Source organism: Podarcis cretensis (genome assembly GCF_951804945.1).
Source record: "Podarcis cretensis genome assembly, chromosome: Z".
Lineage (NCBI taxonomy): Eukaryota > Metazoa > Chordata > Lepidosauria > Squamata > Lacertidae > Podarcis > Podarcis cretensis.
In genome coordinates, this window is record NC_137184.1 from 30,833,619 (window position 1) to 30,859,448 (window position 25,830).

Here is a 25,830-nt window from a genome sequence, read left to right on the forward strand (position 1 = left end):
ATTTGATTGTTAAAGAAGGGGGGAAATGGAAAATGAAACCCTATGAAGAAGTAAAATAGTTGGTATATGACTGGTTGCGTTACTTTCAAATAAATGAAATGTTTAAAAAAGATCTCAAAGAATATGGATATGTTGATGTAATGGTTGTAAGGGGTTACTTGTGCGCAAATTGCCTTCAGTTTAGTCAGTTTGTTTGCTCAACCATGTTCAGGGTTAGAGCTCGCCCTCCGTGACCTGTTAGTCACTTGCAGAATCCGTCAGTGGGCGTTTCTTGAATCTCTTCCAGCATAAAAGCTGTTTGACCCCAAGTCTCCTCCTATGTTCCCTGCGCGGAATGCGTCTGCGCAAGTAAGGGGAAGGCAGGGGCGTACCAACACTCTCTCCGCTAGTTTCGCTTGAAGGGTCTTGGAGCCCTGACACCGATTCCTCCATCTCCCTCTCCTCTCTATTGGTGTCACGCTGAAATCCTTCCCCTCTGCTGGTTCCCTCCCCGGCATCGCTCTGGTGCCCTGCCTCCGTTTCTCCCTTTGATGTCAGTTCCCTGACAGTAGAGAAAGATTCTAAATTTCAATCAGAAATAATAAATAATGAATATAAAATTCTATCTAAAAAGTTTAAGATATTGTTGGAATGGCATACAAAGGATGAAGAAGTCAAATCAGTTATAATACAATGTGCCAGATATATTGGTCATAATATACAATTTAATGATTAGATAAAACTATGGAATGAAAGTATTAAATTTACTGCATGTACTGCATTAAAGGAAAATGTTATGAAAATGATATATAGATGGTATATTACACCAGTAAAACTAGCAAAAATGTATACAACATGTAAGAAGTGTTGGAAATGTAAAGAAAAGGATGGTATATTTTATCATATGTGGTGGGAATGTAAGAAAGTGAAAAGTTTCTGGGAGTTGATATACAGTGGTGCCTCGCAAGATGAAAAGAATCCGTTCCGCAATTCTCTTCGTCTAGCGGTTTTTTCGTCTTGCAAAGCAAGCCCATTGATGGCTTAGCGGATTAGCGCTATTAGCGGCTTTTAGCGGCTTATCAGCTTAGCGGATAAGCAGATAAGCGGCTTAGAAAGGGGGGGAGGGAAAAAAGTCGGAAAAACTCGCAAGACATTTCGTCTTGCGAAGCAAGCCCATAGGGAAATTCGTTTTGCGAAGCGCCTCCAAAACAGAAAACCCTTTCGTCTAGCGGGTTTTTCGTCTTGCGGGGCATTCGTCTTGCGGGGCACCATTGTATAATGAACTGAAAAAAATGTTGAAATATACATTTGCTAAGAAACCAGAGGCCTTTCTCTTAGGAATCGTTGGAAATGAAATAAATAGAAAGGATCATAAACTTTTCCAATATGCAGTAACAGCGGCAAGAATATTACTGACTCAGAAATGGAAACAAGAACAAATACCAACACTGGAGGAGTGGAGAATGAAGTTGATGGACTATGCAGAACTTGATAAACTGACCGGGAAGATCAGATATCTACGAGATCAAAAGTTCATCGAGGACTGGGGAAAGTTAGTTGAGTATTGGGAATGTATAAGTGATAACGAAATAACGTTAGTGGCATTTAAAGAAGCTCTGTAATAACATAAGAAATACTGTAAAAAAGGGAAATAGAAGCGGGGCGTAGGCATAAAGGCAATAGCAAAACTTGGAAATGTGTAATTAAAGAAGATATAATTCGGATGATTGGCAGAGAGGCTGAAGGAAGTCTAAAAATGGAAAAATTTATAGAAGTTGTAATGTGTGATTTGTATTTTCTTTTGATGGAAAATTAATAAAATATAATTATAAAAAAATGGAATGTGACTGCACAGGTTCTTTTTCTTAAGACAGCCACTGTACATTTGTCCAGCAGATGGGAAGAGTTTGCTTACATACTAAAAGGCAAAATGTATTTCAGTGCAATTGCCAATAAAGTACACTGGGATATTCTGTTCTGGAAGTATCTAAATCTTGAGACAGTTTCTGCCTTCCTGAAATACGTAAAATGCATGTTGGGGCGTGTGAATCTATGTTCATTGATAAATTGAAAAAGGGTATATGTAATGTGAATGAGCATTGTGGCCAGTGTATCTCCTGCCTTCACGTTCCACAGTGAGAACCGCTTATAAGCTTCCCATTAGAAAATGAGAACCTTTGGATGCAACACCAGCTTCTGCCTCTAGGTGGTGCTCGCTTGCCATAGTTGCTCTGTGAGTTCCATTGATAAAACTCAGTACAATACAATAGATGCTGATTGTTTCGGAAGTAAAGGCCTCTTGCCAAGTCACATACAATACTGCAGTTAAGCAGGACATTCCCACATTATATCAATAGGGGTTGCAGTCACAGGTTTATCTAGTTTGCTAGCACATTAATGGAGGTGTGAAATCCCACTACTTTATGCTGTCTTCACAGCCCTTTGCAAATCAATGTAGTCCTAAGTTCTTAGATGAAAAAGTATCCATTCAGATGCTTGCGGACCACAGCTCTTATCCTGACCCTGCCCATTAGCTATGCTGACTGTGGCTGATGAGACCTGGAATCTAACATCTAGAGGGCCTTAGGCTACCTTCCTGGCCTTTAGTGCACAAGAGTTAACTAATGGAGTGTAGGAATGAGGAAGGTGTGGCCGTCCAGATGTTGCTGGACTCCACCTCCCATCACCTCCCAACCTTTGGCATTGTTGGCTGGTGCTCATGGGAGTTGGAGTCCCATATCAGCTGCAGGGCCAATGGTTGTTGTTTAGTCGATTAGTCATGTCCGACTCTTTGTGACCCCCTGGACCAGAGCACGCCAGGCACTCCTGTCTTCCACTGCCTCCCACAGTTTGGTCAAACTCATGCTGGTAGCTTCGAAAACACTGTCCAACCATCTCGTCCTCTGTCGTCCCCTTCTCCTTGTGCCCTCCATCTTTCCCAACATCAGGGCCTTTTCCAGGGAGTCTTCTCTTCTCATGAGGTGGCCAAAGTATTGGAGCCTCAGCTTCAGGATCTGTCCTTCCAGTGAGCACTCAGGGCTAATTTCCTTCAGAATGGATAGGTTTGATCTTCTTGCAGTCCATGGGACTCTCAAGAGTCTCCTCCATGTTACCTATTCCTGTTGCAGGGAATGGTGAACCTGGCTTGGTACCAAAGCATCAGTGATAAGATACGTTTCCTTATTAGAGCAACCTCAATCTATTTCACCCAAAGCCTTTTGGCTTTAAGCCAGAATAGGCTCTTGTATCCAGAGTGCCCTCTTGTAGCCACAAGTGTTTCTGAAGCGCTCCGTTCTTTTTAACCAGGTTCGTACCCTGAAGTCACACCTGCTGCAGCATACATTTCAAAGCACACTGCTTCTCCTGAATAATCTAGGGGACTGCATTTTGTTAAGGTTTTGTAGGGACTGTAAATAAACAGTTTTTAAAAAAAGAATGAGTGTTTAGGTTCAGAGAAGGGAGGGGGGAATTTGAATTCAGTTTGCATTTAAAAGACAAACCTACCACATTCTCCAAAGCAGTACGTGAACTGAAACACAGCAATCCTTTCAAAGTTCACCATATAGTTTCCCAGGCCAAGTAACGTATACAAAACCACATAAACTGGTGAAAATAACATTTTAAAAAGCATTCTGTTAGGGGAAATGTTTTGAAAAAAAAGTGTATATTAGGCAAACTTGTGTATACAATACCTATTTGGAGAAACTTGCACTAAAAGAGTGGTGAATTTGCATGAGGACTTAAAAAAGAATTCAAACTAATGTGGAGAATTGAACTTCAGGTTGGAAAAATGAGAAATGAAAAGAATCTGAAACTGATAGATCTGCTCATCCTTAATTATAGCAGGCCCGAGCAAGGAACTACAGAAGGGAGTAGCTTCCCATTAGGGAAGCCAGAAAGGGGCATAAGAAGTCCCCTTTGTACACTGATCCAGTTCTCTGGGGTCTAACAACACAGAAGACAAAATATTTGCCAACCTTATTTAGCCCTATAACAACAGAGCTGCCTTGTGTTTCATCGAAGTTATGGGTGATACCTGCTCTGCTTAGGAGTTTGCCAGCCTTTGCCTGTGAATTTTGAGAGGATTCATGCCACCAGGAAGCTTTTGCAGTGTCATAGGCATAGTTGTGAGGTGTGTGGAGAGCCCAGAAGCAAGAAAAGCACCAGTTATGCCTATGGGGGGGGGGGGACAGAATAAGCATTCTTGTAATGCAGATCTCAGATCAATGATGATGTGTCACATTTGGAGGTGGTTGTGCTAACATTGTGATGGAAGTGCCCAAAATTGTTGCAAACCATCAGCAGTTACTGTTTTTTAAGGTGCTTACCTGGGTAAAGGATTGGAAGAAGCATCTGGATTGCCAAAAACAAATGAGTGTGTGGATGGTGTCAATGCATAAGGAAAAAAAAAGATAATGTGGAGGTTGCAGTTCCTGTGAACACTTGTCCCCAAGTACTCTCAAAGGGCAAAGTAGCTAATCACAGTAAACCTTGAGGTTTTGTGCTTGGGTGATACTGAAGAATGAGAGAAGGGGGATTGCGGGACTTTATATTTAAGGAATTCCATTCAGTCTTTCCCCATGAGTCAGAGTTACAGCAAAGCTCTGATGTGGCCACACCTGGGTGCAGAAAGGGCAGAGATGGGGCTTGGCCTTTGTTGTGGAAGAATGTGTTGTATCTTTCTCTGCAGGTGGAAATTGGCACAAAACCAACGTAATTGCTGCATCCTCCACGCCTTGACCTGTTGAGTCCTAGATCAGCACAGCAGTTGCTTGTTTCAGTGTGTTTGTGTTGCCACCCAATACCCATTGTTTTATTTATTTGTTTATTTCATAAAATCTATATACCTCTTGTTAGAAAACAAAAACATATACCTCAACTGTTTACAAAAAGAATGAAGCAACAAAGGATTGGTAAAAACAATTAAAATGTTCAGAACAATTAAAACCAGCAATAAACTAAAAACACACCAGCATTCCAAATATCTGGTAGGCTTGCCTTTTTCTTTTTTAAAAAACAAAAGGTTTTAGCAGCATCAAAAGAGTGCAGTGAAGGCTCCTGCCTGATATCAATAGGCAAGGAGTTCCACAGTGTAGGTGCTACCACACTAAAATATCACTTTCTTAATAGTGTGGAATGGGTATTATGATAGCTATGTTACCTTCAGTGTTACTGGGAATCACAGGTGGGGACAGTGCTGTTGAGTTCATGTCCTGTTTGTGAGCTTCACAAAGGTAATCTGGTTAGAGGGATGTGGATTGTGCTGTGGTCTAGACCACTGAGCCTCTTGGGCTTGCTGATCAGAAGGTTGGCGGTTCGAATCCCCGTGACAGAGTGAGCTCCCATTGCTTGGTCCCAGCTCCTGCCAACCTAGCAGTTCAAAAGTACACCAGTGCAAGTAGATGGCATTTTTCCATCTCTATCGTATCAAGCAGTTGGTCCCTTACCTTTCTCGCCCTGATCTGGCCACAGTGACCCATGTGACGGTCACCTCCAGGCTTGATTGTAACTCGCTCCATGCAGGGCTGCCCTTGGAGCTGACCCAGAAACTCCAGCGGGTGCAGAATGCCGCGGCTAGGCTCCTTACTGGGTCCTTGCCTCAGGATCACATTCATCCAGTGCTTTACCAGCTGCATTGGCTCCTGGTGGAGTACAGGTTTAAGGTGCTGGTTTTGACCTTTAAAGCCCTACGAGGCCTAGGACCCTTGTACCTATGGGACCGCCTCTCCTGGTATGCCTTGCGGAGGACCTTAAGGTCCACAAATGACAACACTTTGGAGGCCCCAAGTCGCAAGGTGGTTAGACTGGTGTCAACTAGGGCCAGGGCCTTTTGAGTACTGGCCCCGACTTGGAGAAACGCTCTGTCACAAGAGACTAGGGCCCTGCGGGACTTGACATCTTTCCACAGGGCCTGCAAGAGAGAGTTGTTCCGCCTGGCCTTTGGTTTGGACTCAGTCTGACCCTTATGTTTCCCTCCCCTTATGGTTTTGATTTATGGGCTACTATTAAAATGAGGCTGCATTTTAAATTGTATTTTAACCTGTATTTTAATAAACTGGTTTTTTGGGGGGGCTGTTTGTTTGTCCCCCCCCCCATTATGTTTTATTGTAATTTTATTGGTGTTAGCCAATAAAGCCTGGCTCTGGCTGGGGAGGGTGGGGTATAAATAAAAACAAATATTATTATTATATTATTATTAGATAAATAGGTACCGCTGCAGCGGGAAGGTAAACGCCGTTTCCATGTGCTCTGGCACTCGTCAGGGTGTCCTATTGTGCCAGAAGCGGTTTAGTCCTGCTGGCCACATGACCCGGAAAGCTGTCTGTGGACAAACGCCTGCTCCCTTGGCCTGAAAGAGAGATGAGCACTGCAAGCCCATAGTCGCCTTTGACTGGACTTAACCGTCCAGGGGTCATTTTTTTAATCTGGTTGGACACCAAGAGCAAGATACTTGATTAAATGGGTGTCTGGCCTGATTCATCAGGGCTCTTATGTTCTCTGGGCATCTTAAAAGTCCATTTAAAAATAATATATGGTATCAGGGGAGTGGGAAGCAACATAAAAACGACTCCATCTAGTATAAGAAGAAAAACCATTAATAGATCTACAACTCACCAATAGAAGTAGTAGGGGATAGAGTAATAGATGGGCAACCCACATGAAACGTTTAAAAATAGTGTTTGTCCACACAATGCACTTCAGCACATCCACAGATAGGTGACATGCAATTTAATGTTTGATTCCCCCCCTCCTTCTGCATTTTTGCAGATTGGAAAAAAATCCAAATTAAAAGGGGCGGAGGAACACATGGTGCCATTTTGTTGAAGACGTCCTGTGGTTGATGGACCTTTCAGATTTATGAGTATTACTGCTGTTATTACCAGCAGGTTCCAGGGTGGGTTACAACAATTCAAAACTCAGTATTAAAAACCATTAAAATGAATAGCAGTCACGGGAATAAGTTGGATCATGAAAACACAAATCTTAGGTGTTGGGCCAGTACTTTTGTGAAATCTGGGGCAGTGCTAATAAATAGCAGACATTTCCTGTGCTTTCTTTGGATCGATGGATATGTTGGTTTTGCTTTGCTTTGCCCATTGGCCATAACAACATCAAAATAACCGCTTACAATACTGCTGAAGACTATTTGCAGAATTAAAAGCATGCAACTTTTCAAGCAGTAACAAGTTTAATATACAATCCAAATGAGACATTTAAACTATTTGCACAATCCTAACCATTTGCACAATCCTAACAAGGCATATGCTAAAGCTGTCAAAGAGATTATTGCACAACGGTGTTAGAAGGCAGATGAAAGTTGAAGATTCAAGATAGTGAAATGGACCTGGGTCATTTTAATGGCTTTGAAGCTTGCAGGACAGTTGTTGAACCAACCTTTGTAGCTGCTGGAGTCAAGAAGCTTGTTCTAGAACAACTGCATTTGTGTCAAAAAGAAACTATTCTGTTGTGTCCCATTTCTGGATATTTCATGGTGGTGTTAGAAGCTCCAGAATGCTATCTCCAAATTAGTTGGCTGTGCAATGGAATGGCAGGTGGAATTCCGTTACGATGTACAAAGTGACACACAACCCCAAGGCTTTGTAGGAATGGTGAAAGCCGCTCCAGTTTCCCACAAGCATCTCTACAGTAATAGACACAAATTTGACATCAGAAATTGCATCTGTGTGTGTGTGTGTGTGCGCGCGTGCGCGTGTGAGTGTGAGCGTGAGCATGTGTCAGTGTCATGTCTGTGGGGGGCATTTTAACTTCCCAGGACACTAACTCTTCTTACAAGTGGCCACTCTGGAATCAAAGCAATTTCAGATGAAGACTGTAACATCAGCCCAGAACAAAGGATTGTTTATCACACTTACAAGCATTATTTGGCTTACTGATACCAGGTTGTCTGTATTATTAACATTTTTGTGAATTGCCGCTGTTGATAATAGTGTAATTCTCGTCACCTGTCCTTTTTTGTATCTCACTTCCTTCTGACTTCACTGCTTAACATCAACCCTACACTAGGATAATGCTTTGTGCATTTGATGCATGGAACTGTAGCTGACAAAGGTGTATGTTATAATACATGTTAGTCTTTAGAGTTCCACGAGACACTTCTTGATTTTGCTAAAATTGAATGCATTTTGGATTGATTGTCAGCCTTAGCAAGAGGGCTGCCTGCTACCTGCCACTCACACTTAAGGAGGATAGAAGCTCTATGGAGCAAGACTCGTGAAAAACCTGTTTGATTTCCTTTCATCAAATGGGTGGTTTGACTTCCACACCCTTCTTCTTGACTTTCAGCATCATTCACCCTGTTTGGGGAAAGAGGAGGGTGAAGGAAAGCAGCCTCTTGCCTTCTGCCTAGTGGGAGATTGACGGTTACTGAAAACAGCGGGGAATCCAATTAAGTTCTGAGGCTCTTAAATATAGAGCTGTTGGAAAGAGATTAGGCTTTTGCCTGATGTTATACTTAGCCTGTGAAATTTGCCACCATAGTGGTTCACTGAGAGGTCAAATAATCATAATTGTGCTCATCAGTCTCATTTAGAGAGCTTGAAGATTTATAACCAAAGCACAAGTGTTAGCAAATCAAAACACAAGAATGAACCCCCCCCCCCAACACACACACTTGAACATGCAGAGCAAACTGCACAAATCCGGAAAGAATATGCATTTTGCAAATCATGTCTACAAAACTGTTGGCTCCTTAAGTCACATGGGGCCCAGTACCCATGTCATTGCCAATGGCCAGATGATGGACAGCTCACCTGCTTTGTCCAGTTCCAGGAAGGCAGCCAAATGAAAAGTGGATTGTCTCTAGTAGGCTTCTATGCATGTCTAATGAACTAGGTTTTACTTGGCATGCCATAAACTGGCACTTGGATTTGTGGAGGGGGGCGTCAAGAGGTTGCTTTGGTTTTTCTTGTTATACGTGAGCTTCAAGCTTTCTCAAACCTTTAATGACATCATGCTTTATTTATGAAAGTGTTTATTTCCCGCCCTCTCACAAAACATCAGGGCAGGGTATAGCAACCTAAAAATAAAAACCTTGAAAAGCAGTACAGAAGGATCTGTTGGCATAAAAAGTCTTCGAGATATGCCTGAAAATTAAAAGTGAGGATGACTGTCCATTGTCGCTGGAAGAGTGTTTGAGCATGGGACCCCCAATACTTTTAGTAGTAGCAGTTGGTGCAGCTGTTGCTGTAGTTGTTACTTGATTTATGAACTGTTTAAAATGACCTCAAAAAAAAATAAATTAAAATACAATTAAAACATGTATAAAATAAGTACATAGATAGGAACAAAACAGCTGCAGATACATATTTTTAAAAAACGCAGTTACATGGAAAACCATTTAAAAATGACAGCAATTGCATATTTTATATCAACTTTCTGGATCTTCCTTGTGAACAGAAAAATGAAGCGGGGAGAGAAAATGAACAATAAGAATCAGCTGTTAATGTTTTCCTTAGTTCCTCATTTTTACATTCTTTGGAAAACCACATTTTCACACCTCTTTGTGGACTTTTAAAATCCAACATGAAAATCCATACTTACACTTTGTGTGCGCACTTTATCCTAATAAATGCTTTGCTTTGCTTTGCTTTGCTTTGCTTTGCTTTGCTTTGCTTTGCTTTGCTTTGCTTTGCTTGTGTGCACATTTTGGTTTTGAGAACAGCATCACAAAATTTGTAGAAGTGCAAATTTCAAAGGCTAGCCATGTTTCAGTTTGCATATTGGCCCGGGAAGTGCGAATTAGGTTTGCATTAAAATCTGTAGCTCAGTGGTTAAGCACCTGTTTTGCATGCAGAAGGTTCCAAGTTCTAATCCTGGCATCTCTAGGTAGGACTGAGAGAGAACCCTGCCTGAAACCCTGAGGATCTGCTGCCAGTCAGTGTGGACAATATTGAACTAAATAGGCTAATGGTCTGAGTTGGTATAAGACAGCTTTCTGTGTTCATATGTCTTTCAGGAAAGGGCCATAGCTCAGTGCCAGAGCATCTACTTTGCTTGCAGAAGGTCTCAAGTTCAATCTCCTGTATCTTCACGGGAGGAGAGAGATCCTGCCTGAAACCCTGGAGAGTTGCTGCCAGTCTGTGTAGACAATAATGGGCTAGATGTAACAAATGGTCCGAACTCAGCAGGAGGTAGCTTCCTATGTTCCCAAGTTCCTACAGAAATAAGTTCCCTAAAGTATAGAATTGCAGCAAAAAAAAAAAAAAAGGCAAAATAAGACAGCTAATTTCTCAATAGTCCTGTCTATGAAGGTTTTATTAACTTTTTGGTGTGGAGATTCTCGTGAGAGCTATGTCCCTGTCCCTTGATGGGTGCTTTAGGTTTGTAGGCCTTGGTTAACAGCAGCTGAATAATTGTACAGAACAGGAAGAGGGAATTGATTCTCAAGATGGCTGTTTGTGAACCCTCCTTGAGTGCCAAGCCCTATTCCCCATACAGAATTTGGCAAAAGCAGAAAAAAAGTGCTACCGTGACTTGGTTTCCAATTCTCCTTGTCAGCCTTGGGTGTCTCTAGCGACAGAGGGCAGAGAATGTAAGGAATGTACTAGGGAGAGGCACCTCTTTGCCGAAGTGCAGGAGAGAGAGAGAGAGAGAGAGAGAGAAGGAGGGGGAGACTTTCTGCTGTGGAAGGAGAAACCTGTTTGATCCCCTGAAGGGCAAAAAACACACACCCACACTGTCATCTCCCTCCCATAACAAGGCTGGGCCTCTTTTTTTGGCAAGGGCAGCCTTAGCTGTCTGGGACGCATCTGGCTTGCCCACACCTCCGCCGCTGAGCGCATAAGGACTAGCAGGGAGAGCACTGCTCCAGCCAGAGTTGTGAAGGCAGGAGTCCTGTTAAATGCGCGAGGACACCTTTGGAGAAGGGACCCACTGCCGCTGAGGTTACAAGTAAGTACCACCTTTTTGGTTTCAAAGATGAGAGGGTTTCCTCTCTTACCCTTCTTCCTCTGCTCTTTCCCTCCCTTGCCTTGATTATCCTTTCTTTGAGGTGGGAGGAAAGTTTGCCACCACAGATCAACAGCTTGTGGAAAGCGACTTCCCCAACGCGCCACCTGTTGGGCTCGATGACCCTCGTGGTCCCTTCCAAATTTACGATTCTATGAGCTGGCCTGGCTTTGAACAGTTATTTGGGCTGGCATACTATATATTTAAAGCACATTATTTTCCTTCAAAGAACCCTGGAAACTGTAGTTTGTAGCCATGAGAAGGGTAAGCCATAGTTGCCAGGATTCTTTGGGGAGAAACAATGTGCTGGCCCACAGCTGAAAAAGGTTGCTGACCCCTGCTCTAACCACTATGCCACACTATGCTCTCTTTAGATCCAGCTTGGCAGCTGCTAGCAAAATCCATTGCTTTGTGTTAACAATTGCCACTTCCTCCCACCCCCCACCCCAGCAGATTTCCTGAAATGTTAGCTTTATATTTTCCTCCAGTATGCAGATGCAATGATGTGAAATGTTGCTGTGGTTCTTATTTCTTATGCAAATCTCTTCCTTGGTGTTCACTGCTATTTCTACTAATCTTTACAACAGCCCTGTAAGGTAGGCAAGTCCTGGAGAGGAGGTGGCATTTGAGCCAAAAACACTGCAGCACTTTCTCTTAATTACAACACTTGCTGTGTTATATATACAGTACTGTGAATGTCTGTCTGCCTACAGCTGTTAGCATCATCAGTACAAAAAGTTGCTTAATTGGGGAAGTGGGAGAAGGATTTGGCATAATTTTGCTGAGGGGTCCTCTGCCCTCCACCTTGCTGGAAGCACACAACAGGGTCAAAAAAAGATAGAATTATGGAGTTGGAAGCAGGAGTGTCTGCTTGGCCCCCAACTGTGGGTGCCCAGGGCTGTGAGCGCCATGCAGCTTGCATGACCCTGGCACCAGAATTTGTGGGTGCCCAGCCCCTCGTGGGGAATTTTGTGGGTGCTAGGGCACCCAGGGCCCCTATGACTCCAAGGCACCTTGGCAAAAGCTCTGTGAATATCTTTGGGTGGGGGCACTCCCAAATAGACACTGGACGTTATCATCAGTAACCCCATGAAGAGAATGCCGGTTATAAGAGATCTGCAATAATGTAGATGTCAGGTGTTTTCTGTTTTTTAGAGACATCCCTCAATTGGTAATGTCCAACATTCATTTTTCATTATTTCTTTGCAGGCTTCCAGTGCCTTTTAACAGATGCAAAGCAGGCAGAAATTCAACTGGTGAAGTTCACCCAACATTTATCTGTGGCATTTTTTAACCCTGTTGCAAGGTGCTTAGGGTAGCGTACGTGGTTCTCTCAAACCTATTCTATGTTCATAACATTCCTGTGTGGTTGGAGAAACACAGAGTGTGACTACTCCATGGTAATTCAGTGAGCTTTATGGCGGAGTAGCGATTTGCGTCTGCATCTCCCATTATGCAATACTGCCTTCTCAGTATGTGGGTGAAGTGATGAGGAATTTCCCCTGTGGGATTTCTGCCTGCTGTGCCACCGTTAAATCCTTGCCAGGAAAAAAAAAATGGTGACAAGCCTGGTTCTCCAGTTCAGAGTTTTCACTTGTGTATTTAAACATCTTTTAAGTTGCCTTTCAAGGTAAATATCTTCCTATGGCAGCTTACAATGCACAATTCTAATTATACAATTCATAACTGTACAACGTTGTAGAAATCAGGCAAACAGGCACCAGTGGGCTGCAGTTTAAGAAGTGCATCTGCCTTCCTGGTGGTGGTTCTTCCATCAAAATTTTGCTGAGAATCTGTCACAATAAGAAAGAAGGAAGTGTCTGAGTAAGGAAGGAGATGATAGAATTGGCAGTGCTGAAGAGTCCCTCCCTCAGCCTCAATTTTCCACCTGATCACAAATCCTGTTATCTTCCCGTCCTCACACCCAGGCCTGTAACTGTCATAATGGCAAACAGCACAGATGCTGTTGTGATAGCATCATAATAACAGGCCTTGTCCACATCCACGATTACCTTGTGTTTGCAACTGTTTGTGTCCCCAATTTAATTTGCAGCATCCTCATTACCTTCCAACAATACCAATCTCAGTGTTTTCCTTTTGCATCCTACTTGGTTCACAGATTATTTGTTTCAGTGCTTTTGGGTTGGTGGGCAATAAATGACCACTTTCTGCTACTGCCTTTTCCATTCCCACTACTTCCTCAATACTTCCATTTCTTTACCAGCTGTACTCAAGGAATCTCTACCCCCTTTCGATCCCTCGGATATGCATGAAACTGGGAAACGGCATGCACAAGCAATATTACAATTGCATATCTGTGTGCTTTGGACACTTCTCATGCAGGAAGTAAAAAAAATATATATGCACAACTATCGGCACACATGCCCTGTTGATACTTAATTGACATCATGAAATCAACAAATAAGAGTGTTGGGAACAAACACAAAAGGGAGTTCCCAGTCATATAATCAGGAATGACTGAAGTGGCTCCTCATATACAAATTCAAATGCACACAGGTGTGGACTACTCCAGTCTACTTCACTTGGGAAAAAGTGGGCTAATAGCTAAATAATGCTCAAATGTAGACAAACCCATAGTTGCACCAAGGAGTGAGGAAGTGGCTTCTTTTATAGCACCCTCTGCATTCCATCAGAAAACCTATGTTCTCTGTCTGACTGCCTCATTTGGTACTGAATGCCAAATTCAATATAATTAAGAATCCATCAGCTTCCTCTATCTATCTATCTATCTATCTATCTATCTATCTATCTATCTATAATCTATCTATCGATCATCTATCTATCTATCATCTATCTATCATCATCATCATCTATCTATATCATCTATCTATCTATCTATCTATCTATCTATCTATCTATATCTATCATCTATCAATCATCTATCTATCTATCTATCTATCTATCTATCTATCTATCTCTATCTATCTATCTATCTATCTATCTATCTATCATCTATCTATCTATCTATCTATCATCTATCTATCTATCTATCATCTATCTATATCTATTTATCTATCTATCATCTATCTATCTATCTATCATCTATCTATATCTATTTATCTATTATCTATCTATCTATCTATCTATCATCTATCTATCTATCATCATCTATCTATCCATCTATCTATCATCTATCTATCTATCTATCTATCTATCTATCTATCTATCTATCTATCATCTATCTATCTATCTATCTATCATCTATCTATCATCATCTATCTATATCTATCATCTATCTATCTATCTATCTATCTATCTATCTATCTATCTATCATCTATCTATCATCTATCTATCTATCATCTATCTATCTCACCACCATCATAGTAAACATAGCTGTGGTCTGAACCACAGAGCATCAGGCTTGCCGATCAGAAGGTCCGTGGTTTGAATCCCTGTGACGGGGTGAGCTCCCGTTGTTCGGTCCCAGCCCACCTAGCAGTTCAAAAGCACGTCAAGTGCAAGTAGATAAATAGGTACCGCTCTGGCGGGAAGGTAAACGGCATTTCCATGCACTGCTCTGGTTCACCAGAAGCAGCTTAGTCATGCTGGCCACATGACCCAGAAGCTGTCTGTGGACAAACAACGGCTCCCTCGGCCTACAGAGCGAGATGAACACCGCAACCCCAGAGTCGTCCGCGACTGGACCTAACGGTCAGGGGGTACCTTTACCTTTAAACACAGAGTAAACTTATTAGTAAACATAGAGGCAGTAAATACAGAGGTGCCCAAGTAGCCTCTCCTCCACACACCAACCAAGTCCAGACATGCTTAGCTTCAATGAGGGTATTGTGTCATGTGTCCAAACGTAGGGCAATCTTGGAAGTGTGTGAGTGTGTGTACCTTGGCATTTCTGAAATCAGGGTCAGGGAGGAGCAGAATATGATTTCCAGTCATTTGCAAGTAGACTCTCGGTGCCTTGTACCACCCTTCTCTGCTCTTTCTCCTAATTGTAGGTGGAGAATAATCTCATGCACAAGAAACAGAAATATGCAAAGATAGTTAATCTGTACAATATATGCAGCTTAAAGAAGTGGGTTACCTTATCAAAATTAATGAATTGATAAGTGTATGGCAGGACCTGGAGCAGCTCTGGCAAATAAAACTTCCAGATCTGCTATGCTGCTTTATGCTTCGTCATACCCGATGCTCCATTTCAGTCCAAGGGCTCATCAGCCCCTGCTAGCATAGATAATGGCCAGGGATGGTGGTGGGAACTGGAGTCCAACATCTGGAGATTCACAGGTTCTCGACCTCTTATGTAGATCAATATCAGACATGCTCTGAATGCTGTTGATTCTGTAGAGGCTCAGGCAGAGGGAAGTCTTTCCCAGTTCTCTGCTGAGATGCTTTTCATCCCTGGGGACTGAACCTTCTGCATGCAAAGTTGTGTGATGTATTCCAACACTCAGCTATAATTTTCCCCATTTGCTGCAATCCACTCTCTCATGGGCTTATATGAAACAGTCTTATATTATGAAACAGTCTTATATTAAGACTTATTATATGAAACAGTCTTATAGTATCTCTGGCTCTGGGAACTCTGGTACCTCTTTTGACACTGTCTGTAGGGTGTGTGTGACTTTCTCAGCCATGGGACATCCTTTTCCGGAGATGCCAAGGATGGCGCATGGGGCTCCTCCAGCATGCAAAGTTACACAATGCCACAAAAGAGGATAATACTGATTTGTAACACTCCCCTCCAAAATGTCCTAATGTATATATATGGATACAGATTTAGAAATACAGTAACTTCTTTAATATGAGTAGAACTAAAATGCATCCCATCATAGTGGGAGACATGAATGTGACCATATGAACATCTGAGAACATAAGGAAAGTCCTGCTAGATCAGGCCAATGGTCCATCTATTGCAGCAACTTGTTCCTGCAGTGGCCAACCAGAGACCTGTGGGAAACCTGCAAGCACTCTCTGATAACTGGTATTCAAGGATATTAGCCTAGAACGTAGGAAGTGGTCATATATGGAGCCAGATCATTGGGCCATCTCACTCAGTATTGTCTGTACAAACTGGCAGCTGCTCTCTTTGGTTTCTGATGCTGGTCTCTAGCAGTCCTACCTGGAGATGCCAGAGATTAAATTTAGGACCTTCTGTAGGCAAAGCATGTGCTCTCCCCTTGAGCTGTGGCACTTTCCTTGTGGCCTTTGTGCGCCTTCTTAGTTTGCTCTTTGGCTACCAACTGTGGATGGGCAACTTCAAGGCCTCTGCAGGTTTTCCTTCTTGCAGCTCTTGGACTGCAGAGCCCTTAGAGGATGCTTTCAAACCAAGGACTATCATAGACACAGCAGGACACTTGGCTGCCTTAATTCAAAGCAGATGCTCGACCACGGAGTTAATAGGCCCTCGTCTAGTTGTGCACTGGGGGGGGGGGAGGGATTGCTTTTAATTGAGCAGTGACTTCTCTGAAGTGAATCTAATAAGCTGCCTTCTGCTCTGTTTATTACAAAACAAAAACAAAAACTGATTGGCAGCAGATCTCCAGGATTTCAGGCATGAGACTTCCCCTGGAGATGCTGGGGACTGGACCTAATCTCCATTGCTCTATGCAAGCTCTTTTCCAGTGACACACACACACACACACACACACACACCTCCCAACGCTTCTTCTATTTCTGCAATTGGAATGGAAGGCTGAGTCTAGCGTGGGTAGCACTCCTCTTCTAATTGCTGTTCCTGCTAATGCTGAACAGAGTTTATGCCTTATTTATTTGATCAGATACGTGCATAAAATTGTGGGGTATGAATCATTTGTTTTGCTACCAGAAAACTTTGATTTATTAATCAGTTGGCTTATTATTATTCCACTTTCCTTACGGCCCAAACCCATCAGCTGCCAGGGCAAGGCTGCATGTACACTGCTGCTTACTCCAGCTCCAGCGCACTCCCACCACTGGTGATTGAAGCGGAGTACACATGACAATAGGCACATTCATAGGTATCCTGTGGCTTCTTGAGAAATCCCCCTGTCTGAAGTGCTTTCCTTCAAACCATCTTCTGACAAACTGGAACGTGTCCAGAGGAGGGCAACCAAAATGGTCAAAGGCCTGGAAACGATGCCTTATGAAGAACGGCTAAGGGAGCTGGGCATATTTAGCCTGGAGAAGAGGAGGTTAAGGGGTGATATGATAGCCATGTTCAAATATATAAAAGGATGTCACATAGAGGAGGGAGAAAGGTTGTTTTCTGCTGCTCCAGAGAAGCAGACACGGAGCAATGGTTCCAAACTACAAGAAAAAAGATTCCACCTAAACATTAGGAAGAACTTCCTGACAGTAAGAGCTGTTCGACAGTGGAATTTGCTGCCAAGGAGTGTGGTGGAGTCTCCTTCTTTGGAGGTCTTTAAGTAGAGGCTTGACAACCATATGTCAGGAGTGCTCTGATGGTGTTTCCTGCTTGGCAGGGGGTTGGACTCGATGGCCCTTGTGGTCTCTTCCAACTCTATGATTCTATGATTCTATGATCTTCCGTCTGATTTGAGAACAGAAGCCATGGTGCATACGTTTCAGGCAGCTGTTGTGCATAGAAAAACAATTCGGATAATGCACGTTATTAGATGAAGACATCCCTGCTGCCTCTCTGATCTGCACAGCAGTGTAAGAATACGAACCGCAATGCAAGGGGTGTGTGTGTGTTGACCTTACTGCGTTTCAAGCCACTGATGTGTGCATAACCCACGCTTGCAGTTCTGTCATATACAAAGACACGACTACCATTGGCTCAGATGGCTTTTAATGAGGAGATTATTAGACACATTTGTTTTATTTGGGCCTGTACTGTATATTACCTGCTTTTCTGGAATGTAGTCTACAACAACAGCAGGGCTGACTGATCTGAGGAAGTAACCTGCCTGGCAAACATCTCAAATACTCACACACTTGCATGAGGCCCATCTGGGATACCACTTGAGAGAGGCAGACTTACTCCCTAGTCCATTAATGTTACAGACCATGGGTGAGGAACTTTGTTCAGAGTGAGGGCCACATTCCTTTCTGGGCAGCCTTCTGGCGGCCACAGGCTATTGTTGGGTGGGACCACAGGCAAATGTGGGCCGAGCAACACACATAAATTTTACCGTTGTACAGTAGGCTACTTTTGAGAAACGCCCCTCCGTATTCTCCAACCAGACAAGTAAAAGTTAAGATCAGAGTTCAAGGAACATTCCAGCCAGGCAAATGCACTCAGGATGTGAAGCAAGGCCAGCGAGGGGTGTGGCCTTAGGATAGTTATAAGGGCCAGAAAGGTTGGCCTCAAGGGCCACATGCACACACACACTTGTAAACGCCCCCCCCTCCCAGACCACCTGTGATTATTCCTATCGAGCAACATTCCCAAACCAGTTCACTGAGATTTTCCCCATTGTCTCCAAGCTCTCTTTTCTGCTTCCTAAAGTAACTTCACAGGGACGCAGGTGGCGCTGTGGGTTAAACCACAGAGCCTAGGGCTTGCTGATCAGAAGGTCGGCAGTTTGAATCCCCGCGACAGGTTGAGCTCCCATTGCTCGGTCCCTTCTCCTGCCAACCTAGCAGTTCGAAAGAACATAAAAGTGCAAGTAGATAAATAGGTACCACTCCGGTGGGAAGGTAAATGGCATTTCCGTGTGCTGCTCTGGTTCGCCAGAAGCAGCTTAATCACGCTGGCCGCATAATCCAGAAGCTGTATGCCAGCGAGATGAGTGCTGCAACCCCAGAGTCATCCGCGACGGGACCTAATGGTCAGGGGTCCCTTTACCTTTAAAGTAATTTCATAGCTTCCAGCACTGCTAGTCTTCCCACTGGAATCTCCCTTGGATGTTATCCTGGAGTGTATATTTTGAATACTTTGAATGATATTTATATATATAATGGGCAGGTGGAGAATCTGATGCCCTTCTATTTTTTTTTCTTATCTCTCCTTTTATTTTTTTCTAACTTTTGCTTTCTTCTGCTAACTCTATCTGTATTTATGTTGTTTTGATGTTTCCTACTTTGGGTTAATGAAGACACACACAGGAAGGTGATGGATGGAAGATGAAGGGACTGGGTAGGGAGGAACTCCCAGGGTAGGAAGGTGGGGGAAGGGGGGGGAGCTCCCAGGTGAGAGCTGGGAGGGCTCACCTTCCTTTGTGTGGAATAAAGGTTAAGAATACAGCCTTTGATCATAAGGCTTTTTTTATTTCCTTCCTTCCCTTCTTTTTCTCTATCTTTTCTCTCTATTTTATTTTTATTTAGATTTGTTTGGCTTTTATTGTGTTGAAAACTTTCAACTGATTATAAAAAGGATTCTAGATGGAAAGGGGCACCTCTGTATGCTTGTAATATCCCTATTTAAAATGCTGGTGGTATTGACCTTTAAAGGTTATTTGAAGACTCCTTAAGCTATACAAAGTTGCCCAGTCCTGAGGTCTGCTTCAGACACGCTGTCTGCAAGCCTACATGTAAGATCAATCAGACTGGTGAGCATAAAAGATAGGGCCTTCTTGGTAGGGGCTCCGTGGTTACATACCCCAAGTGGTATGTGTGTGTGGCTCCATTAGCAGAATAAACATGTATTCGATAGGCACTAAGATCCCAAAAGGGTCAGTACCTGTCTGATAACCACAGGAAAGGAGTTCCAAAACAGTGGGGCCATTGCACAAAAAGCCCTGCTTGGGTTCCCATGGAGCAGGACCTCTGAGGCATGAGGCATTACAAGAGTGTATATACGCTGGTGACCTCAGTGATTGTACTTGTATACCTGTTCCAAAGGTAAAGGTAAAGGGACCATTAGGTCCTGACCATTAGGTCCAGTTGTGGCCGACTCTGGGATTGTGGCGCTCACCTCGCTTTATTGGCCGAGGGAGCCGGCGTACAGCTTCCGGGTCATGTGGCCAGCATGTCTAAGCCGCTTCTGGCGAACCAGAGCAGCGCACAGAAATGCCGTTTACCTTCCCTGCCTATTTATCTACTTGCACTTTGACGTGCTTTCGAACTGCTAGGTTGGCAGGAGCAGGGACCGAGCAACGGGAGCTCACACTGTCGCGGGGATTCGAACCGCCAACCTTCTGATCTGCAAGTCCTAGGCTCTGTGGTTTAACCCACAGCGCCACCCGCGTCCCGTTTCCAAAGGTATTCAGGGCTTTTTAGGCCGAAAGAATTTAACCTGGTCCAGTAGTAAGGATTTACATTTAAAGGTGAGCCTACTTAATTCTCACTTTCCAAAACGGTACATGAACCAGAACGGAGTTGTCTGTCAAAATTTGCACTTTGCTGAATTTTGCAACACAGCTCTCCAACCAAGTAATGTGTACAAAAATGCAAATGCCAGAGTATAGTGTGCATTAAAATAAAATGTGTAAACAATTTTTTTGCAAAAATGTGCGTATCAGGAGGAATTTGCCCTAAAATGCTAATGAATTTGTTATGACTTTAAAATGATTGTGTGCTGGTGTGGAAATGTGGAGGATTGAATTTAAGACTGGGAAAATGAAAAACTGGGAGGAACTGAAATTGACAGATTCATCCGTCCATAGGGTAGCTTATTGGCAGCCAATGCAGATCCCTCAGCACAGATGTTACATGATAGTGATACAGGCATCTCCATTCTCTGCATTCTGCACCAGCTGCAGCTTCTGGACCAAGCTCAAGGCATCTCCATGTTCGGTGCATTACAGTAATAAAGCATCAAAGTTACTAATGCATGAACTGTACCCTGGAACACCAGGAATGTTTCAGCTGTTTTACTAGCCAAAGCTGGTTAAAGGCACTCCTATCTATTAAATACACCTGAGCCTCCATCATCAAGGCATGGGATTTCCCTAGACTACAGAGTAAATGCAACACTGTCAGGAGCAGGTAACTGGCCTGTTTTCTGGACATGGGAACTGCTAATCCAGGGGCAAAACTAGGCTTTATTTCACCTGGATCAAAGACCCAGTTTGGCACACAACCCCATGTTGTGCCAAATGGCATCCCTCTGGAGGCTTCACCCAGGGCAAAAAACCCAGCTAGCTCCCCTTCCCCAGAGCTACAGCACTAGCTAATCCAACATGCCTCCATTTTGCCAGGAGTCAGACTCCGCTTGTTGCCTCTTATCCAGCCCATGACTGTGTCCAATGCTTGTACAGCCTTTCCTGATTGAAGTGTTATGGAGGGGGGAGTTTCTGTTAATGGTTGTTTTGCTGGTCTCTGTATTGTTTTCAGCTTCTCCTTAAAGCTATTTAAATGATATATGAGCTTGCCTCTTGCGGTTGTTTTTACAGTAGGTGAGCCAACTTGTGTGGGCTTTCCCTTAAAAGGCAGCGTAAAAAGAAAAGATTTTCACACCAAACACCGCAACTAGGGATGCACAAAGCTGCCAATTTCAGTTTATCTCTGTTTCATTTTTTAATTTCAGTTCTCCAAATTTCCACATCAATTTCCAGAATTTATTTTAAAAGGTACTAATGAAAATTCCTTCGCATTTTAGCATAAAATTTCTCCTAATGTACATATTTTTCTATGCAATTTTGGAAGTAATTTTCCCCAATATAATGCATTTTGGTATGCTATTTTTACTAATATATGCATTTTTAAATGCACACTTTACCTTAGTCTACACATTTTTGTAGACACTACTTGGCTGGAGAGCTACATTGCAGTATTCAGAGAAGTGTGAATTTTGAAGGATGGCCATGTTTCAGTTTGCATATTGTTGTGAATTAGGCAGGATCACCTTTAAAGGCAAACTATATTTTCTCCATGATCCTTAAATTTACAACAGAGCAAGCTGCCTTCACCCAGGACAGATGGCTTGTCCATCTAGCTTTGTAAGCAGTGGCAGTAGCTTGCCAGAGTCTCAACTTAGAGGTCTTTCACATCACCTGCTATCAGATCCTTAAAAAAAGAAGGATGCCAGGGATTGAACTTGGGATCTTTAGTGTTCAAAGTACGTGCCCTACCTACTGAAATACACACACACACACAATTCACAATTAAGGAAAGCCCCGTTTTTTCCAGTTAAGAGCAATTGAAGTTTTTAAAATCCCAGAACAGACTATTTGTTTGGCTAGTCCAGCACTACTATTTGGACTAAAAAAGGGATGCGGGGGGCACTGTGGTCTAAACCACTGAGCCTCTTGGCTTGCCGATCGGAAGGTCGGCGGTTTGAATCCCCGCGACAGGGTGAGCTCCTGTTGCTCTGTCCCAGCTCCTGCCAACATAGCAGTTTGAAAGCATACCAGTGCATGGCATAACATAGAAGCAGTTTAGTCATGCTGGCCACATGACCAGGAAAGCTGTCTGTGGACAAATGCTGGCTCCCTCGGCCTGAAAGCAAGATGAGTGCCATAACCTCATAGTCGCCTTTGACTGGACTTAACCGTTCAGGGGTCCTTTACCCTTTACTATTTGGACCTTCAGCATGGGATGGGATTGCTGGCATGGCACCCATGGGGACACCCATGCTCCCACAAAGACCCTCCCTCGCACTGCCACAGGAGCCTCAAACTCTTCTCCCAAATGGGTAATTTTAGACTCTAGAGTTAATGGGCTTCCAGGCAGTAATGTTTCAAATTGCATTATAGCCTGCCTGTTTAGAAGGCAGATGTGTATTATTTCAAAAAGCTTCAAAATGTGGCAAAGCACATTTTTCAAGTGTTGTGAGGGGGATCTTGTACAGTGGGGCCCTAGACTTCTGCCCCAAAGCCCTGCCCTGTTGTACCCAGAAAACAGGGTCAGTGATTTACCATCGGAGCACATGGGTGGTGGCTGTTGTTATTATTGCTGTTACATTTCACTTCCATAGTACAGGCATATGATAAGCAGTATGCAGAATCCCAATTAGAACCGAAAAGGCACCGTACATGAAATCAAGCATTATGTAATTTAATTATCACATCAGAGGCTAGGAAGCTGAAATCAAAGCAGAAATCCAAGTGCACCTCCTTAGGACAATTTCTAGAGTGTTGCTGATGCTCCAGTGTTGGGGGAGCTTCCTGAAACTGGCTGTGCAGGCTTGTAGCAGCCACAGGGCCTCCATCCTCTTTAGGTAGATGAATCTGTTGAATAATCATTAGGAATTAATTATAGGTAACAACAATAATTACTGACAGCTGAAGTGGAGTGAGGCCCTTCAAAAATGCCAATAATAACTGGAATTTCTGCCTGTCAGAAAGCTGTTAGAAGCAACAAATCTCTATCAGGTATTGGTGGTAGCAGTCAAGAGTTGGAGGCAACAGAAGTCCTTCATATTATTATTATTATTATTATTATTATTATTATTATTAATTTATTATTTATTATTTATACCCCGCCCATCTGCCTGAATTTCCCCAGCCACTCTGGGCAGCTCCCAATCGAGTGTTAAAAACAATACAGCATTAAATATTAAAAACTTCCCTAAACAGGATTGCCTTCAGATGTCTTTTATAAATAGGAAAGCTGCTTATTTCCTTCACATCTGAAGAGAGGGCGTTCTACAGGTCGGGTGCCACTACCAAGAAGGCCCTCTGTCCGGTTCCCTGTAACTTGGCTTCTTGCCGTGAGGGAACCACCAGAAGGCCCTCGGCGCTGGATCTCAGTGTCCAGGCAGAATGATGGGGGGTGGAGACGCTCCTTCAGGTATACAGGACCGAGCATATATTTAGAGTCCTCCCTTTATCCTGTCTTTCAGAAGTGCAGAAACCTAACTCTACCTCTGCATATGGGGCCTTAGGCACTTCCATACCCTCCAACATTTCACCAATGAGAAAAGGGACGTCCTATTCCATAATAATAATAATAATAATAATAATAATAATAATATTTATAACCCTGCCCATCTGGCTGGATTGCCCCAGCCATTCTGGGTGGCTTCCAACATATATAAAAGCATAATAAAGCATTAAACATTAAAAAGGAAAACTTCCCTATACAGGGCTGCCTTCAGATGTCTTCTAAATGTTGTATAGTCACTTATCTCATTGGCTCGGGGGGTCAGATAACTCCATACCCTTCAACATTTCTTTGACGAAAGTAGGGACACCCTAAGGAAAAGGGACATTCCTCCCTCTTAACGGGACTCTCCTGTTTGGTGTCCCAGCAGGGCATTCTACTTTCCTCCTGTGCTCTGTGTTGTCTTCCTGGATCTCAACCTTCACTCATTCCTCCTTGTGCTGTTTCTTAAAGTGTATTTACTTCCCGGGGCGGGGGGGAGGGGAGGGTGTTGTTGCTTTAAATAAATATTTCTTTCTTTTTTTGGTAGCTCTGCAAACCCTTGGGCTCCTTTTCTCTTTGTTCTCTTTTTTAATCTTTAATCTTTAATTTTCATTTGTATATATTACAACAATCATTCAATTGTAATTTTAACATTTCAAACTCTGGCTCCCTTCCCCCTCTTTCTGTGGTTCTTTACATTTCTTTTCATCTCCCTACATATCTCAACATATTATTTTATATATCTATTCCCATATCTCGTATATATTTTGAAACTGCAGGTTTTTACATTAATCCTGCCAACGTCCTAATCTGTTTACAGTTTGTAAATACTCAATAAACCATTTCCATTCCTTTCTTTTAAAAGTGTTATCTTGGTTTCTTATTCTTCCAGTAAGTTTTCCCATTTCTGCATAGTCCATTAATTACTGTATCCATTCTTTTCTCATCGAGACCTCTTCTTCCTTCTATTTTTGAGCCAATACCATTCTTGCAGCTGTGGTTGCATACATAAATAAATTTGTATACTGTTTAGGTAGTTCTGATCTCATAATTCCCTAAAGAAAAGCTTCTGGTTTTTAAAATAAATGTTATCTTAAACATCTTTTTCAGTTCATTATATATCATTTCCCAGTAAGCTTTAACCTTATTACAAGACTACCACATATGAAAAAAGTTGCCTTCTTTCTCTTTACATTTCCAGCACATATTCGATTTCTATTTATACATTTTGGCCAATATACTGGGTGTTAGGGACTATCTATATAAGATTTTCATATAATTTTCTCTTAAACTATAACATGCTGTAAATTTTAGATCCACATTCCATAAATGTTCCCATGCACCCATTCCTATATTATGATCAATATCTATTGCCCAGTGTATAATTGAAGATTCACTTGTTTGTCCTTTGTCTTCCATTTCAATAACATCTTATACATTTCAGATAACACTTTAATATTACAGTTTAACAGGTCTCTTTCTAGTTGTGATTTTTGTTCCCCAAACCCCTACTTCATATCCTTTTTAAATACTGCATTCAAATGATGATATTGTAACCATGTTGTTAACACCTCTGATAAATACTTAAATTCTTTTAATTTAAATTTTCCACCTTCTCTTAATAAATTTCTATAAGTTGCCCAATTTTCCATCATATTTTTCTTCTTTACTGCTATGGCTTCTAAAGGTGAAAGCCATAGCGGTGCTTTGGTCTCCAACAAGTTTTTATACTTATCCCTTACTCTATACTATTTTTTCCTGATTATATGGTTTGTAAAATCTTTATGTAAGGTAAAAGGTAAAGGTACCCCTGCCCGTACGGGCCAGTCTTGACAGACTCTGGGGTTGTGCGCCCATGTCACTCAAGAGGCCAGGGGCCAGTGCTGTCCGGAGACACTTCCGGGTCACGTGGCCAGCGTGACAAAGCTGCATCTGGCGAGCCAGAGCCGCACACGGAAACGCCGTTTACCTTCCCGCTGGTAAGCGGTCCCTATTTATCTACTTGCACCCGGAGGTGCTTTCGAACTGCTAGGTTGGCAGGCGCTGGGACCGAGCAGCGGGAGCGCACCCCGCCGCAGGGATTCGAACCGCCGACCTTTCGATCGGCAAGTCCTAGGCGCTGAGGCTTTAACCCACAGCGCCACCTGCGTCCCTAAATCTTTATGTACTTTCGCCTTTTCATACCACAAGTAAGTGTGCCAACCAAAAATATT

General features: G+C 42.9%; 1 protein-coding gene across 9 annotated transcripts in view; it reads left to right on the forward strand.

Moving 5' to 3' along the window:
- Positions 1-10,672: 10,672 nt before the first annotated feature.
- The window catches only part of ZNF185 (zinc finger protein 185 with LIM domain), a 71,399-nt gene continuing 56,241 nt past the window's right edge, over positions 10,673-25,830 (forward strand). For 3 of the 9 annotated variants that reach the window (XM_079961649.1, XM_079961650.1, XM_079961652.1), the window contains exon 1: positions 10,685-10,890. The gene's annotated coding sequence lies outside the window, so the exon portion shown is untranslated. Of the gene's footprint in view, positions 10,891-25,830 lie in introns of all 9 variants that reach the window. The other 6 variants (XM_079961651.1, XM_079961648.1, XM_079961646.1 and 3 more) reach the window with 6 other exon arrangements.